At 37.7% G+C, this 17,221-nt stretch overlaps 2 protein-coding genes and 1 non-coding gene across 6 annotated transcripts in view; all 3 read left to right on the plus strand.

Annotated features, from left to right (window-relative positions):
• The window catches only part of Rnpc3 (RNA binding region (RNP1, RRM) containing 3), a 37,448-nt gene extending 34,227 nt beyond the window's left edge, over nucleotides 1-3,221 (plus strand). For all 4 annotated transcript variants that reach the window (XR_009594740.1, XR_009594739.1, XR_009594741.1 and 1 more), the window contains exon 16: nucleotides 2,409-3,221. The gene's annotated coding sequence lies outside the window, so the exon portion shown is untranslated. The remainder of the gene's footprint in view (nucleotides 1-2,408) is intronic.
• The window catches only part of LOC110566004 (alpha-amylase 1), an 81,120-nt gene that overhangs the window by 7,845 nt on the left and 56,054 nt on the right, over nucleotides 1-17,221 (plus strand). The window lies entirely within an intron of this gene.
• On the plus strand, nucleotides 1,068-1,174 carry LOC132646121 (U6 spliceosomal RNA). The gene has a single exon (XR_009584252.1). It is a non-coding gene; the product is annotated as a U6 spliceosomal RNA (small nuclear RNA).

Genomic DNA, 17,221 nt, shown 5'->3' on the forward strand with positions numbered 1-17,221 from the left:
TACATCATGATTAAAGGTTAAGGAAACAGTCACTCCAGTAAGAATAGAAATTTCTCTGTCTCTAACAAAATTGCATAATTCTGATTAAGTAAACCATCACACAGATTAACCTTGAAGTTGCTGTTTTTAGAAGGTTTGCAAAGGAAACACTTTGAAAATTAAGATAAAATGTGTTTTTAAGAAGTTAGGTAAGGCTGCTCCCCCCCCCCAGAGGGAGGTGATCAAAGAGCAGGCCAATCAGATCATGTCAGAGGCAGTCCCTCTTCACATTACTATGTAACCCAATTGGACTCTGAACTGCCCTGGGCTACATCTGTGCAGGGGTTCTAGGTTATCTCCATGAATAGTGCTTGGTTGGAGTGTGGGAGTGTTAGCAGGCCTTCTGGTGTTGGTCTCCTTGTTTTGCCTGTGGTATATATGCAAGATTAGAGTCTCACAACAGTGTGATGCAGCCATGATCATTCAGGCCTTTACAGCCATTGAAGCAGGACATTCTCCCCAAGCATGGTTGGATACCATAAAAAGCTAAAATGATACGCTCAGGATGCGAGGCTAAGCACTGCACTCAGGGTCAGCCGCTTTGGACCCAGAGAAGAGCATGTCTGGGCATGCGGGTTGATGCCCCAGGTCCCGCCTCTGAGAAAAAGGTATCAGACGGGTCTGATGCTCTTTGGGTGGATGACACCTAAATGAACATCTGTACAAAGTCCCAATTTATTTCTAATATCAGAGATCAGACCTCTACTCTTGCCTGATGCATCTAAAACAAAAAGGGGGAACTGTAGAGAGCTGCGGAATGCTATGCCTTAAAGATGAAGCTGGTTTCCGCCTTCCACCTTCCTGATGGTGAGTGCTCTCTGTCACGAACAACTCCACATTTGGCTAAGGCCGAGGATCTGGCTTGCTTCCATGTATGTGGACCTATCTGCATTGCCCCCGTGGCACGCCTGGGTTGGCTACCCAGAGGCTATTTAAGCTGTGGGCTGGCTTTCCCCGGGGTCCGAGGATTGTTCAATGTTCCTGAATAAACTGCATTGAAAAAAAAAAAAAAAAAGAAGTTAGGGACAGTGCTTGCTTTGGCAGCACACATACTAAAATTGGAACGATACAGAGAACATTAGCATGGCCCCAGGGCAAGGATGACATGCAGATTCATGAAGTGTTCCATATTTTTTGAGGTGTGTACCTGGGATGGACTACTATCTCATCCAAGTTTTATAGAAACACTGAATATCAGTATCTTACTGCTGGAGAATGAGTACATTTAGTGCAGGGAGTAGACATGTTTATGAAATCTTGTGTATACTTTGTACCTATAACATATGGGATAGCAAACAACCATTGCATGGATTGTAGTCACATGACAGGGGATTTCTTAGCTCTATTAATTTGGTCATAATTTTTTTAAATAAAAATAGTAATGATAAAAGAAGATAGGGACAGATTTTATCAAATGTTTGAAAATTTAAAAGTTAGAAAAAACTTTGAGCGCTTGCATGTGTTATACAAAAACTTAGAAAAAGGTTGCTATATAAGATGATGCTACCTTATATTGCTCACATAAACATTATCAAGTAATAGTAATATATGTGATAGCAACATATATGACATGTAGAAATAATTTTAAGTCTATAAGGTATCTTAATGCTAAAGAATTTAGCGAATGTCTCTCTGAAATTAAGAACTCAAGTCTTATAGTCAGTATAATAATAGTAATAGTAATAATAAATAATGGCATGAGCAGTAGTCATGAGAAAATGAAGCTGTTCACATGAGTGTTGGCATGCTAATTGACAGAAAATTGAAAAATTAGTAAAATGGACCATACAGGATGTTAAACAAGGTTGCTAAATTTAAAAATAACATGCAAACTGCAAGTGTGTATTAGCAACAAGCTATTAGAAATTGAATGCAGCCACTCCTGATGAGATCTGATAGACTAAGATCAGAAGGAAGGAGAGGGGGACCTTTCCATCAGTGGACTTGGGGAGGGGCATGCTTGAAGGAGTGGGAGGGAAGGTGGGATTAGGAAGGGAGGAGAGGGGTTTACAGGGGGGATACAAAGTGAAAAAAGTGTAATAAAGTTAAAGAAATTGCATTTTTAATAAAGTATTTCAATAATTACCAAATATAATAATTATTAGAGCGCCAAATTGTACTTGACGTAAATGCTGAAAACTTTACATGGTTTATTGATATACTATGTGCATTAGTTAGAAGACATTTTAGGATGTCTTGTCTTTTCTTTGTTTGATTGTTAAGTCAAATATCACAGTTGGATATTGTGTTTATGCTGACAAAATATCTGAGAAATCTTTATAAAAGCAGCAGAAATATAGAACTCATGTTTCATAACTTCTCCATAACACCAAGACTTCAAAGCTAATCAACATGATTTTTTTTTTCAGAATGAAGAAGTAAAAATAATTGAAAAAAAAAAAAGACAAAAAAATGCCAGGAAAGTTTTCCACATAAACATGGTCAGCTAACATTTTGACATGTGAGATGCCAACTCAGTAGGCATAGTGTTTTGGTGCTTTTTAAAATGTACATACACACAAAATAGAATATTAACAACCATTAAAAAAATAATAATCCCTCACACAAAATAAGAGGTGTGTCTATTATAGAATGGAAAACAAAAACTTAAAAATACAAAATAAAGTTACTGACCACAGTTGCGTTCATACAACACCAATTTTTTGATTTATTTAAGAAATAAATATTAGACAATACTTTGCTCTGCAAAGCACTATTAAGATAATTGATATAAAGATCTTTGTAAAGAAAACAAACTAAAACTAAAAACAGAACTAATTTTAAACACTTAACCGAGGGCTTGAAGGGTACAAATTAGAACCTAATTTTTTTTTAATACCACATGCAATTGGAAAATGTATCTATAAGATAGCACCACCAAATACATTGCCAACGTAGCAATGCATAGTCACCAGGACTCTCGCATATTGTAGAAATAATAAAGGAAGCTTAAAACTTATTCTGAGAGCATTTTCCAAAACTTATGTGATGGCAGACTCTAGGAACAAGCACAAGTACATACCAGAATGAAGATGTAGATAAACAAGTTGACTACAAACTGATGTGACAATTTGGCAACACTTCTGTATTCTCTTTAAAAAAGTACTTCGTCAAAACTACATGCATCAGACAACAGATTGTACTGTATGTAAAATTTACAGAATAAAGTTTGTCTTGTTTTATGCCCTTTGTGATTTGTGTATATGCTTGTGATAAGTAGTATAGACTTTTTCATACACTTTCATCCACATTGTATATCTTTATTTTGAGATACCAAGCTATTACCAGACATTAAACATAAAACTTATCCTCTTTATCTTTTTAAGTAGTTTCTTTAAGGAAACATTTGAAGGATGTTTCTAAATCTGATCTGTTCAATATATAAGGTAGATACAGTTTTGGTGGAGAGGAAGTCATTGATTTTGATTTCCATAAGCCCATTTGAGGATATTCATTGTTACTGCTATAGATTGGAACATTTTGCCTGTATCTGCAGATGGTAATTTTAAAAAGCTATGTGTTAGGGAGCCATAAGCACATACACAAAAAGCTTTTGGCAAAATCCAGTATACTTTCATAAAAATCCTACATAATGTTAGGCTAGATAGAAAATACCTCAACAAAAGAAATTTGTATGTTTGAATCCCACAGTGAAAATTATCATAAGCGGAGAAAAGCTTGACACAATCCCACTGAAGTCAAACCAAACATGAATTTCCAATATCCGTACTTATTTTCAATATTGTGCTTGTTAGTACTAGCTGGAGCAATAAGGCAAGTGAAGGAAATTAAAGAAATACAAGTAGGGAAACAAGAATCAACCTTTTGCTATTTGCTGAAGACATGATACTATACAGTAAAGATACCACATATTCTGTACAAAAACTTCCATAAGGATAAATTCGACAATGGTGACAAGGTACAGAATCAGCTTGAACAAGTCAATAGCTTTTCTATACACCACCAACAAACATACAAAGGAGATAGATCATAGATACAACTATTCACAGAAGCCTCAAAGAAAAAATAAAAATAAACCTAACAAAAGGAGTAAAAAAAACCTCTAAATGAAACTTTCAAATCTGTGGATGAGGACGTAAAGACAGTAACAAATGGAAAGATGTAGAAAGTTTATGAGTTAGACTTTATATTTTGAAAATAACTACAAAGAGATCCAATGCAACCACAATCAAAAACTCCATTCTTCTTTACAGAAATAGAAAAATGTACCCTAAGATTTATATGGAAACACAAAAGAGCCCACTTAGCCCAAACAATACTGAACAAAAATAAATTCTGTTCAGATTTTTAAGTTATTTTACAGAGTTGTAGTAATAAAAATTTGATATTGGCACAAAAACAGACCAGTAGAACAAAATTGAACGTCTAAATGTGAGTACACATAATTTTAGCCGTTTAATATTTATTAGCAAGAATAGAGAAAGCATCTTCAACAAATGCTGAGAAAACTGGAGTTCTATATGGAGACAAAATTAGATCCATATCTGTCACCTTACACAAAAACTGACGCCAAATGGACCAAAGACCTAAATAAAACCTGAAATACTGAGTACTCTTTTTGATAGAGGTGTTTAGGAATTTCTGAATAGGACTCCATTTAACCAAGAGTTAAGGCCAACAACTGACTAATGGGACTTAATAAAACTAAAAAAATCTACATATACAGCTAAAATCAACAAATTGTGTGAAGAGGAAGACCACACAATGGGAGAGAATCTTTACCAGCTATGCATCAAAGGATTAAGATCCTTAAGATTTATTTATTTATATAACATTCAGCCTGCATGTATGCCTGCTCACCAGAAGAGGAAACCAAATCTCACTATAGATGGCTAAGAGCCACCATTTGGTTTCTGGGAATTGAACTCAGTACCTTTAGGTAGAATAGCCAGTGTTCTTAACCTCTGAGCCATCTCTCCAGCTGTGCGTGGAGATAACCTAAGACTCCTACACAGATGTAGCCCATGGCAGTTCAGTATCCAAGTGGGTTCCATTGTAATAGGAACAGGGACTGCCTCTGACATGAACTGATTGGCCTGCTCTTTAATTACCTCCCCCTGAGGGAGAAGCAGCATTACCAGGCCACAGAAGAAGACAATGCAGTCGCTCCTGATGAGACCTAATTGACTAGGATCAGAAGGAAGGAAAAGAAGACCTCCCCTATCAGTGGACTTGGGGAGGGGCATGCATGCAGATGGTGGAGAAAGGGAGGGATTGGGATGGGAGGAGGGAGGGAACCACAGGGGGGATACAAAGTGAATAACGTAATTAATAAAGAATTAAAAAAAAAAAGGTTAAGATCCAGAGTATAAAGAACTCAAAAAAAAAAAAAACAAAAACACAAACCCAAAGTAACAATAATCAAATGACCTACTAAAAATGGGCTTGAGAGACCTGAACAGAGAGCTCTTAAAAAAAAAAAAAAAAAAAAAAGTTTGTCAACTCAAGCAGTTAGAAACATGAAAATCACCTCCAATTTCCTCGACCCATTGGGTATGGTAAAGATCAGTAAAATAAACAACAGGAAATGTTTCAGAGGGTTGATGTTGCAGTATATTTGATTCCATTGTAGTCCCCAAGATGTTGAACTGTAAAAACCTGTCTTTTTTTTTTTTTGGTGTGTTTGAGCCCTAACACACACCTTTAATCCAATAATTTCCTGTTTATTGTAAACAGATGATTATGATGTGGCTCAGCCCTAATACACACCTTTAATCCCAGAGCTCTCTGTACAAAAATTTAATAATGTTAATTCTAAGTCAAGACAGAACCAAGTAACTAGTTGATAGGGATTAACAGAAAGGAGGGAGTTTGATAGAAGAGTATTGAAAACAGCATGTAGAAGGAGGGGCTTTAACTCTCTACCTCTTGAGCTTTTAGGTATTGACTTTTTCCTCCTGGGCTGTTGGGTGAGCTAGCAAGCTTTTAGTGTTGGGTATTTTTGGTATTTTCCTTTTGGGATGTGAGCTGAGTAGGAAGATCAACTGGTGTTTTCTCTGCTCTCTGATCTAGTAGGTTTGCACCCTGCATCTGGCTACTGAGTCTGAAATAGAGCACTTAGGATTTTTTTCTTTTTTATAACAACAGGTTGAAGAACAGGGGAACTCACAATCATTCTTAGTATTGAAAAGTTTTACAGCCCTATAGAGACCAGTGAGGAGAAATAAAAGATCTAAAATCAAATGTGCCCTGTGACCTAGCTGTATCACTGTTTGTCACATGTCCAAACTTGACATCATCCTCCCCAGACAATTAACCGTGCTCATTGCTGCTGTATTCAAAATAGCTAGCAAATGGAAACAACTTAAATGTCCTTCAACCAAGGAATAGATAATGAAAATATGCTTCAAATATACTAATACATACTGTTCCGTTATAAGAAAAATGAAATCATGTACTTTGCAGGTAAATGAATAGTACTGGAAAAGATCATATTGTGTGAGATAGTCCAGATCCTGAAAGACATATGTCACATGTTATCAAAATTTGGAGCTAGGAGATTTCAGGTACCTGAAAATGAGATCATTGCCAGGGTAGGTGGTTGTGGGATCAAGAGAGAGAAAAAGCAGCATAAAATGATCTGATTGGGGAAGTAGGAAGGGGTGGAGTCCAAGTTGGGAGGAAGAAGGGAGAAAAGCACAGGAGAGGGACTAAGAGGGTAGCATAACAAAGATATCTGAAAAACTCATGTAAAATTAAATTTTTAAAAAATCCCCAATTTTTAAAATTATTTTTACTTTTATTAATTACAATTTATTCACTTTGTATCCCCTCTGTAGCGCCCTCATTCATCCCCTCCCAGTCCTACCCTCTGTCTCTCTTCCCCATCGGTGTTCCTCCCCCAGTCCACTGATAGGGGCAGTCCTTCTCCCCTTCCCTCTGGTCCTAGTCTATCAGGTCTCATCAGGACTGGCTGCATTGTCTTCCTCTGTGGCCTGATAAGGCTGCTCCACCCTCAGAGGGAGGTGATCCAAGAGCAGGCCAATCAGTCCATGTCAGAGACAGTCCCTGTCCCCAGTACTATGGAGACTTGGACACTGAACTGCCATGGGCTACCTCCATGCAGGGGTTCCAGGCCATCTCCATGAGTGGTCCTTGGCTGGAGTATCAGTTTCAGAAAAGACCCCTGTGCCCAGACTTTTTGGATCTGTTGCTGTCCTTGTGGAGCTCCTGTCCTCTGCAGGTCTTACTATCCTCCACTGCTTTCATAAGATTCCCTGCACTCTGCCCAAAGTTTGGCTATGAGTCTCAGCATCTGCCTTGATATCTTGCAGGGGAGAGCCTTTCAGAGGCCCTCTGTGGTAGGCCCCTGTCCTGTTCCCTGTTTTCTCCCTCCTCTGTTGTCCATCCTCTTTGCCTTTCTGAATGGGGATTGAGCATCTTAGCCAGAGTCCTCCTTGATTGAAAAATCCCCAATTTTAAACTGAGAAAATATAATTATACCAAACAACCAAGATTAAAAATGTTTTACCTATAAGTTAAAAAATTAAAGTAGGCTAAGATACTGAATTATACTTAAAAAAAATCACTGTTAAGTGACAGAGCAGTTAAAATGATCAAACTCCTGAAATGAAGAAAGAATAATAGATTCAACGTTAACACTAAGTGATACTGAGAAATTCAGGAAGTCACAATCTTAATTTTTTGTTTTGCTTTTTAAAATATTTATTTATTACAGTTTATTAACTTTGTATCCCAAGGACATTTGCTGAGCTATGTTCACTGCAGCTTTATTCATAATAGCCAAAAGAAATAACCTAGATGTCCCTCAACTGAAAAATGGTTACAGAATGGATATATTTACACAGTGGAATACTACTTAGCAATTAAAAACACGAAATAATGAAATTTGCAGGCAAATGGTGGGAACTAGAAAAGATCATCCTGAGTGAGGTAACCCAGAAGCAGAAAGACACATGGTATATAAGTGGGCATTAGCCATATAATATAGGATAAACATACTAAAATCTGTAGTCCCAAAGAAACTAACAATAAGGAGGACCCTAGGGAAGAGGCTGAAACCTCATTTAGGAGGGCATAGGAGGGCAAACAGCATATACAAGTAGAAAGTAGAAGACTGGGAACAGGACAGGAACTTTCCATGTGAGCCTTCTGAAAGACTCTACCCATCAGGGTATTAAAGGAGATACTGAGACTCATAGCCATACTTTGGGCAGACTGCACGAAACTTTCTGGAAAAATGGGAAGATACGATAGAAAGACCTGGAGGGAACAGGAGCTCCACAAGTTGACCAACAGAACAAAAAAATCTGGGCCCAAGGTGGTCTGCAAACGGATACTCCAACCAAGTATCATGCATGGAGAGGACCTAGAACCCCTGCTCAGATGAAGCCTATAGGCTGCTCAGTTTCCAGGTGGGTTCTGTAGTAAAGGGTGCAGGGACTGTCTCTGACATGAACTCAGTGGCTGGCTGTTTGATCAACTCCCCGTGGCGGCTGCCGCCTTATCAGGCCACATAGGAAGATGATGCAGCCATCTCATAGGCTAGGGTCAGATAGAAGGGGAGGAGGTCCTCCCATATCAATGGACTAGAAAAGGGACATAAGGGGAGAATAGAGAGGGTTGGTGGGACTTGGAGGAGGCAAGGGAGGGGACTACAGCTGGAACTGAAAACAACAACAACAACAAAAAGACTCATTTTGAAAATCGATTCTAATTCCTGGTGTCCTATTATAATCCTCTTCTCTTGATCTTTCCCTAATATTGAGGCATTTCAGATACATTTCATACTTGGTTGGTCTGAATTCATCTATGGATTCTGTTGAGGGTGCTTGCAGCACATCAGTAGTAGAGGATTCCCTGGTTTCTGCCTGAAAGAAAAGTAGCAGGAGCCATCAGCAGATGATTACAAAGTGTAACACACACTGGAAGGATGCATGAGATGAACCAGGAACCAGAACTCTGATCCTGGTTTTGTTGTTGTTTGTTTTTGTCTTTTGGTTTTTCAAGATAGAGTTTCTTTTCTATGTAATAACTGTGATTTTCCTGGATTTGCGTTGTAGATCAGGCTGGCTTCTGCCTCCTGAGTGCTGGGATTAAAAGCATGTACCAACATTCCCTTGCCGTGTATGTTTTAGTTGAAGCTTTTTGGTGGGTGCATTTCAATCTTTGAGAACTGAAAGTGATGTTTTGAAAACATCACTTGTGGAATATATGTGACCTGTTGTCACCTGCTGTTTTACTTTTTTGTTTTTGTTTTTCATCTTGTCTTATATGGTGGAATGACAATGTAAAGAAAAATACCATTTCACCAAATCTGATGAAGTAGTTTGGAAAGCATGGCCCTTAGGTGAAATTTACTGGAAGCTCATTATTAAAGTGAAGTCCATCATAAAACAGAAGTGGTATTCCTAGGAGTAGTACATAAGTCACAGTACAAGATTAAAACCAATTTTTCTATAAAAGTCATGTAAACAAGTAAAACACCAAGAAAAAATGACCGTTTGAGTAAAAACATTTTATATCCAACAACAACAAAAAACAAGTAGGAAGACAGTGCACCCAATCCTGATGAGACCTGATAGGTTAGGGTCAGATGGAAGGGGAGGAGAACCTCCTCTGTAAGTGGACTTGGGGAGGGGCATGGGAGGAGAAGAAGGAGAGAGGGTAGGATTGGGAGGAGAGGAGAGAGGGCACTATAGCTGGGATACAAAGTGAATAAATTGTAATAAATTAAAATAAAGAAATAAAAGAAAAAAAGAAAAGAAACAGACCCCCCCCAAAAATAACAGGTAGAAAGTATGTTTTAAATGTTATTTCAAAAATTCTAACTTAACTCTTGATTAACATGCAGTTTCAAAGAATATGAAGAACTGTGTTTTGAAAATCAAATGTTTTTATTTTACTGACATCTTTAGAATTCTTCAGGAACATGGCAAAGAAACGCAAAGACACTGGATACAGTCTATAAGAAATACTGCTTATGTAACAAAGAAGAACATACACAAATATAATCACATCATAATTGTATATTCAGTGCATTTTAATTTTCAGATGTTTATAAATAGTATAAGAAAACCTCTATAAGCCAAACCGATACTTGTTATATACACTTCACAGTTTTAAAACCACCTCACCAAAGCCATCCCGAGTAATAATAATCCTACTAAAGAGATTCCCTTTCCTGATTTGAAACTATACTTCTTTTTTTTTTTTTTTTTCAATGCAGTTTATTCAGGAACCTTGAACAATCCTCGGACCCTGGGGAAAGCCAGCCCACAGCTTAAATAGCCTCTGGGTAGCCAACCCCAGCATGCCATGTGGGCAATGCAGATAGATCCACATACATGGAAGCAAGCCAGCTCCTCAGCCTTAGCCAAATGTGGAGTTGTTTGTGACAGAGAGCGCTCACCATCAGGAAGGTGGAAGGCGGAAACCAGCTCCATCTTTAAGGCACGGCATTACGCAGCTCTCTACAGTTCCCCCTTTTTGTTTTAGACGCATCAGGCAAGAGTAGAGGTCTGATCTCTGATATTAGAAATAAACTGGGACTTTGTACCGATGTTCATTTAGGTGTCATCCACCCAAAGAGCATCAGACCCATCCGATACCTTTTTCTCAGAGGTGGGACCTGGGGCAACAACCCGCATGCAATCAGACATGCTCTTCACTATGCCTGGGCAGGGCGAAGCCAGAGGAAACTCTGGTGGAGGTCTGTAGCGGTCCTGATGTGCAAATCGGTCATCCGACCTGGGTATAGGGGCGAAAGACTAATCGAACCATCTAGTAGCTGGTTCCCTCCGAAGTTTCCCTCAGGATAGCTGGCGCTCTCGCAGAGACACGACCCGTCCGCAGTTTTATACGGTAAAGCGAATGATTAGAGGTCTTGGGGCCGAAACTATACTTCTGAATCAGGGTAATAAAAGCAGCATGACACTGATATAGAATGAGACACAGATCAATGGAACAGAGTACACAAATATAAATCTACACAGCTACAGCCTCCAAAGTTTTGACAGACTCCAAATAATAGAGAAAAGGACAGCTTCTTTGACAAATGATACTGAAAATTGAATGCAGAACAATGGTACTATATAAATCTCTCATATTACACAAAAATCACCTCCAAATGAATCAAGTTGAAAAAAAAAACCTCTGAAATTGTGGAATAATAGAGAATACAACGCAAGATACAGGAATAGGTAAGAGCTTTCTCAATAAGACTCCACTTGCTCAGGAAATAGGGATAACAATTGACAAATGGATTTTATGAAGTTCTAAAGTTTCTGTGCAACAATGTAAACTGTCAACCAAGTGAAGAAGGAGCCTACAGAATGGAAAAATTGTGCCCAGCTATATATCTGACAGAGGAAAAACATCTAAAATAAAGATAACAAGAAACTAAACACTAAGATAGCAAACAATCAAATCAAAGAATAGACCATGGAATCAAACAAAATTCTCAAAAAAGAGAAATACAAATAGCTAATAAATATTTCAGAAAATTTTAAACATCACTAGCCTCAGGATAAGTGTGAATTAAAAGTCTTTATGGTTTTATCTCACCTCAGTCAGATGGATATTATTTTAAAAATGACAGCAGATACTGGAGAGGCTGTGGGAAGAACCCTTTCTCATTATTGGTGGGAATAAGGACTTCTGCAACTTCTATGGAAATCAGTATGGGGGTTTCTTGAAAAGCTAAAAGTGAAACTTGCTTATGGTCAAGTTATGCTACTCTTTGGCATGTACCCAAGGGACCCTGCACCCCAATTCATGGATTTATTTACAATGTCTAGGCAATATAATCATTGTAGATGTACATCAACTGATGAATGGATGATGAAAGCAGTACATATACATAATATTCTATTTGGTCATAAAAATCAAACAACTGTGAACAAAAGTTGATGGAAATGGAAAGTATTATATTGAATGAGGTTACTGGTTCCAGGAAAACAAATGTTGAGTCCAGAGCCTTGCTTCAAATTTGGAGTTTTTGTATTTTAAATTTGAAAGTTTACAGAAGCCAGTGAGCAAGAAAGAAGCCATGTGGAAGGCTGTTGAAGGCATTATTAAAATACACTAACTTTGAAGTGGGATATACTAGATATAAAGAGGTTCAAATGGTTGGGGTAGATTGGATAAGGATATGGGAAAAATGGGAGATAGGGTGAACAAAATTTACAAATACACAAAAAAACTTACAAAACCCACTGATTTATGAACAAAACAATCACAAATTAAACAGAAGAATAAAAAGATATTGTAACACAGGTGCCCTTCCTGGATAGATATTGTTCCCAGAAGTCATAAATTTTGAAATAAGAACTCTAGTGCCAGATATGAGATACATTGCTTTGATTTGTTGTCCAAAGAAATCTCAGAGGCACCAAGCAAACTATAGGTTGTTGTCACTACTCTTGGATGGCCACCAGACCTTGGTGGTAATCCCTACAGATGAAAATAGCATGTGTTTTTTGTTGCATGTTCCAGAGTTATCAAAATAGAACCTAACTGGTGGCTCCTCGGCTACTTTTCACAGTGCCAGATGATATGATGCAGGCTGCTGAGGTAGAAAATTCATCTCCCACTTCATCTAGCTCTAAATTATTTCTGCCACAGTACTGGCAAACTGCCAGATTATGCTCCGTAGTGCAATAGTGATGTGAACATTTAGATCAAAATCTAAAAAGACCTCCTTTGATTTGAGACCTGTTCCACAGTAGGGGATACATACATAATGTGATTTATCTGATCAAAAGCCTGAGGCTGGGAAAAACATGGATACAAGTGGTAAACACACCACCATTATTTTTTAAATGAATATGTTATCAAACGTCCTTCAAGATATGTATTTATTTGGAAGTGAAACTCTCAATCTGGGCCAGAGAACCTGAGTTTTTCCAGAGGATGAGGGTTAATAAGTAAACACATATGGACAAAGTACTGAATAAGGGATTAAAAAAGGAAAGAAAAATGGATACAAAGAGTGTAATAGGGGAATAAATACATTCACAATATATTTTGCATATATGAGAAACATCAAAGAGTAAAAGAATAGGCATACAGAAATGAAAATTAATAAGGCAAAATTATACATTAATAACCACACAGACACACCTCATAGTATATGAAATAATTATGACAATGCATGTTCAGTATAGTAACTTAGCAATCCAACTTAGGTATTTTTATATCATGAGATGACAAAAAAAAATCATAATAGCATAGGGTTAGTATCACCAGCCTTTAAAAACACTTAAAAACTTTTATCAGTTAAGTATACTGTGAGGCAAAGGATCTTATATAACCAGTTATAAATAAAATTTCATTCAAAAGAAATTATCATAAATGCTTAATAACATTTATGAAAGAAGTTTAAGACTAGTGAATTTTTTGCATCATGATAATTTATTGTGTTTTGTGTTAAACATTTTGGTTGATTGAGAAAATTAAATCTTAAAATAATACTCACTCACAAAGACAAAAGGGATGGACATTGGAAGAAGGAGAAAACAGAAAAAGGATAGGAGCCTACCATGGAGGGCTTCTGAAAGACTCTACCCAGCAGTGTATCAAAGCAAATTCTGAGACTCTTAACCATTTGCCTTTCTGAAAGAGAACTGATCATCTTACTCAGGGTCCTCCTCCTTGTTTAGCTTCCATAGGTGTACAGATTTTAGTACATAGTATATGTAATATATAGTATATTTAGTATATATCTAGTATCCACTTAAAAGTGAGTATATACCATGTGTGTCTTTCTGCTTCTGAGACACTTCACACAGAATGACTTTTTCTAGTTCCCACCATTTGCCTGCATATTTCATAATTTCCTTGTTTTTAGTTGCTGAGTAGTATTCCATTGGATAATGTACCACAATTTCTGTATCCTTTCTTCCATTGAGGGAGGTCTACATTGTTTCCAGCTTCTGGCTATTATGAATAAAGCAGCTACAAACATGGATGACCAAATGTTCTTGTTGTATCCTTGAGCATATTTTGGATATATGGAGTGGTATAACTGGATCTTGAGGCAAAACTATTCCTAATTGTCTGAGAAAGTGCCAGATTGTTTTCCAAAGTGGTTGTACAAGTTTACATTTCCACCAACAATGGAAGAGGGTTCCCCTTTCCCCACATCGTCTCTAGCCTGTGTTGTCACTTGAGTTTTTGATCATAGTATTCTGAGAAAGTGTAAGGTAAAATCTCGGGATTGTTTTGATTTGCATTTCCCTGATAAGTAAGGATGTTGAGCATTTCTTTTTAAAATTTTTATTAATTAGAGTTTATTGACTTTGTATCACCTCCTGTAGCTCTCTCCCTCATCCCCTTCTGATCCCACCTTCCCTCCCTCTTTTCTACCCATACCCCTCCCCAAGTGCACTGATAGGGGAAGTCTTCCTCCCTTTCCTTCTGATCCTAGTCTATTAGGTCTCATCAGGACTGGCTAAATTGTCTTCCTCTGTGGCCTGGTAAGGCTGCTCCCCCCTCAGGGGGAGGTGATCAAAGAGCAGACCAATCAGTTCATGTCAGAGACAGTCTTATTACTATGGAACCCAGTAAGACACTGAACTGCCATGGGCTACATCTGTATAAGGGTTCTATGTTATCTCCATGAATGGTCCTTGGTTGGAGTATGAGTCTCAGAAAAGACCCCTGGGCCCAGATTTTCTTTTTCTGTTGCTCTTCTTGTGGAGCAAGGAGACCTCTCCTCATCTTACTATTTCCCCTTTCTTTCATAAGATTCCCTGCACTTTGCCCAAAGTTTGGCTGTAAGTCACAGCATCTGCCTTAATACCCTGCAGGATAGCGCCTTTCAGAAGCCCTCTGTGGTAGGCTCCTGTCCTGTTCCCTGTTTTCTCCCTCTTCTGATGTCGATCCTGTTTGCTTTCTGAATGGGGATTGAGCATATTAGCCAGAGTCTTTCTTCTTGCTTAGTTTCTTTAGGTGTACAGATTTTAGTAGGTTTTTCCTATATCATATATCTAATATTCCTTATGAGTGAGGTAATACCCCACTGTGTGTCTTTCTGCTTCTGGGATACCACACGCAGGATGGTCTTTTCCAGTTCCCACCATTTACCTGCAAATTTCATGATTTCCTTGTCTTTTTTATTGCTGAGTAATTTCATTGTGTAGATGTACTATAATTTCTGTATCTATTTCTCAAGTGAGGGGCATCTGGGTTGTTTCCAGCTTCTGGCTATTGCACATAAAGCCGGTACCAACATGGTTGAGCAAATGTTATTGTCGTATACTTGAGCATACTTTGGATATATGCCTAGGAATGGTATAGCTGGATCTTGAGGTAAGACTATTCCTAAATGTTTGAGAAAGCGCCAGATTGCTCTCCAAAGTGATTGTACATTTTACATTACCATCAGCAATGGAAGAGGGTTCCCTTTTCCCCACGTCCTCTCCAGCATGTATTATCACTTGAGTTTTTGATCTTAGCCATTGTGGTGCGTGTAAGTTGTAAGCTCAGGTCGTTTTGATTTGCACCTCCATAATGACTAAGGACGTTGAACATTTCTTTAATTGTTTTTCTGCCATTCAATATTCCTCTATTGAGAATTCTCTGTTTAGCTCTGTTCTCCATTTTTTAATTGCATTACTTGATTTGTTGTTTTTTAACTTCTGGAGTTTTTATACATTGTGGATATTAGCCCTCAGTCAGATATAGGGTTGGTGAAGATCCTTTTCCAAGCTGTTGTTTTGTTCTGATGACAGTGTCCTTTGCTTTACAGAAGGTTTTCTGTTTCATGTGGTCCCATTTACTGATTGTTAATCTTAGAATCTGTGCTGTTGGTGTTCTGTTCAGGAAGTTGTCTCCTGTGCCAATGAGTTCTAGGCTCTTCCCACTTTTTTTTTTCTTGTAGGTTTAATGTGTATGGTTTCATTTTGAGGTCATTGATCCACTTGGACTTTAGTTTTGTCCAGGGTAATAAATATGGATCTATTTTCATTTTTCTTTATGTAGACATCCAGTTAGATGAGCAACATTTGTCGAAGAAGGTGCTAGCTTTTTTCCCTTGTATGGTTTTGGCTACTTTGTCAACAATTAAGTATCAATAGGTGTGTGGGTTTATTTCTGGGTATTCTATTCAATTTCATTGATCCACCATTCTGTTTCTCTGCCAGTTATATGATTATTATTGCTCTCTTGTACAGCTTGAGATTAGGGATGGAGATACCTCCAGAAGATTTGTTGTTGTACAGGATTCTTTTAGCAATTCTGGCTTTTTTGTTTTTCCTTATGAAATTGAGAATTTTCCTTTCAAGTTCTGTAAAGAATCATATTGGTATTTTGATGGGAATTGCATTGAATTTGTAGATTGCTTTTGGCAGGATGGCCATTTTCACTATGTTAATCCGGCCGATATGTGAGCGTAGAAGATCTTTCCATCTTCTGATGTATTCTTCAATTTCTTTCTTCAAAGGCTTGAAGTTTTTTCAAACAGGACTTTCACTTGCCTGGTTAGAGTCACACCAAGGTACTTTATGTTATTAATGGTTATTGTGAAAGGTGTAGTTTCCCCTGTTTCTTTCTCAGTCCTTTTGTCTTTTGTATACATGAGGGCTACTGATTTTTTTTTGGGGGGGGAGGGTTAATTTTGTATCCAGCCACTTTGCTGAAGTTGTTTATCAGCTGAAGGAGTTCTCTATATAGTCATATTTCTGCGAATGGTGATGCTTTGACTTTTTCCTATCTGATTTGTCTCCCCTTGATATCCTTTAGAAGTCTTATTGCTCTAGCTAGGACTTCAAGTACTATGTTGAAGAGATACAGACAGTGGGCAGCCTTTTTTTGTCCCTGATTTCAGTGGATTGATTTAAGTGTCTTTCTGTTTAGTTTGATGTTGGCTATAGGCCTGCTGTATATTATCTTTACTATGGTTAGGTAAGTAAGTGCCTTGTATCCCTGATCTGTCTAAGACTTTAAACATGAATTTTGTCAAATGCTTTTTCAACATCTAAGGAGATGATCATGTGGTTTTTCTTCTTCCGTTTGTTTATATGGTGGATTATATTCATGGATTTCCATATATTGAACCACTCCTGCATGCCTGGGGTGAAGGCTATTTGGTCCTGGTGGATGATATCTTTTATGTGTTCTTGGATTCAGTTCGCAAGTATGTTTTTGAGTATCAATGTTTATAAGAGAGATAGGTCTAAAGTTCTCTCTCTCTTTTTTT

Source organism: Meriones unguiculatus, chromosome 10 (genome assembly GCF_030254825.1).
Source record: "Meriones unguiculatus strain TT.TT164.6M chromosome 10, Bangor_MerUng_6.1, whole genome shotgun sequence".
NCBI lineage: Eukaryota > Metazoa > Chordata > Mammalia > Rodentia > Muridae > Meriones > Meriones unguiculatus.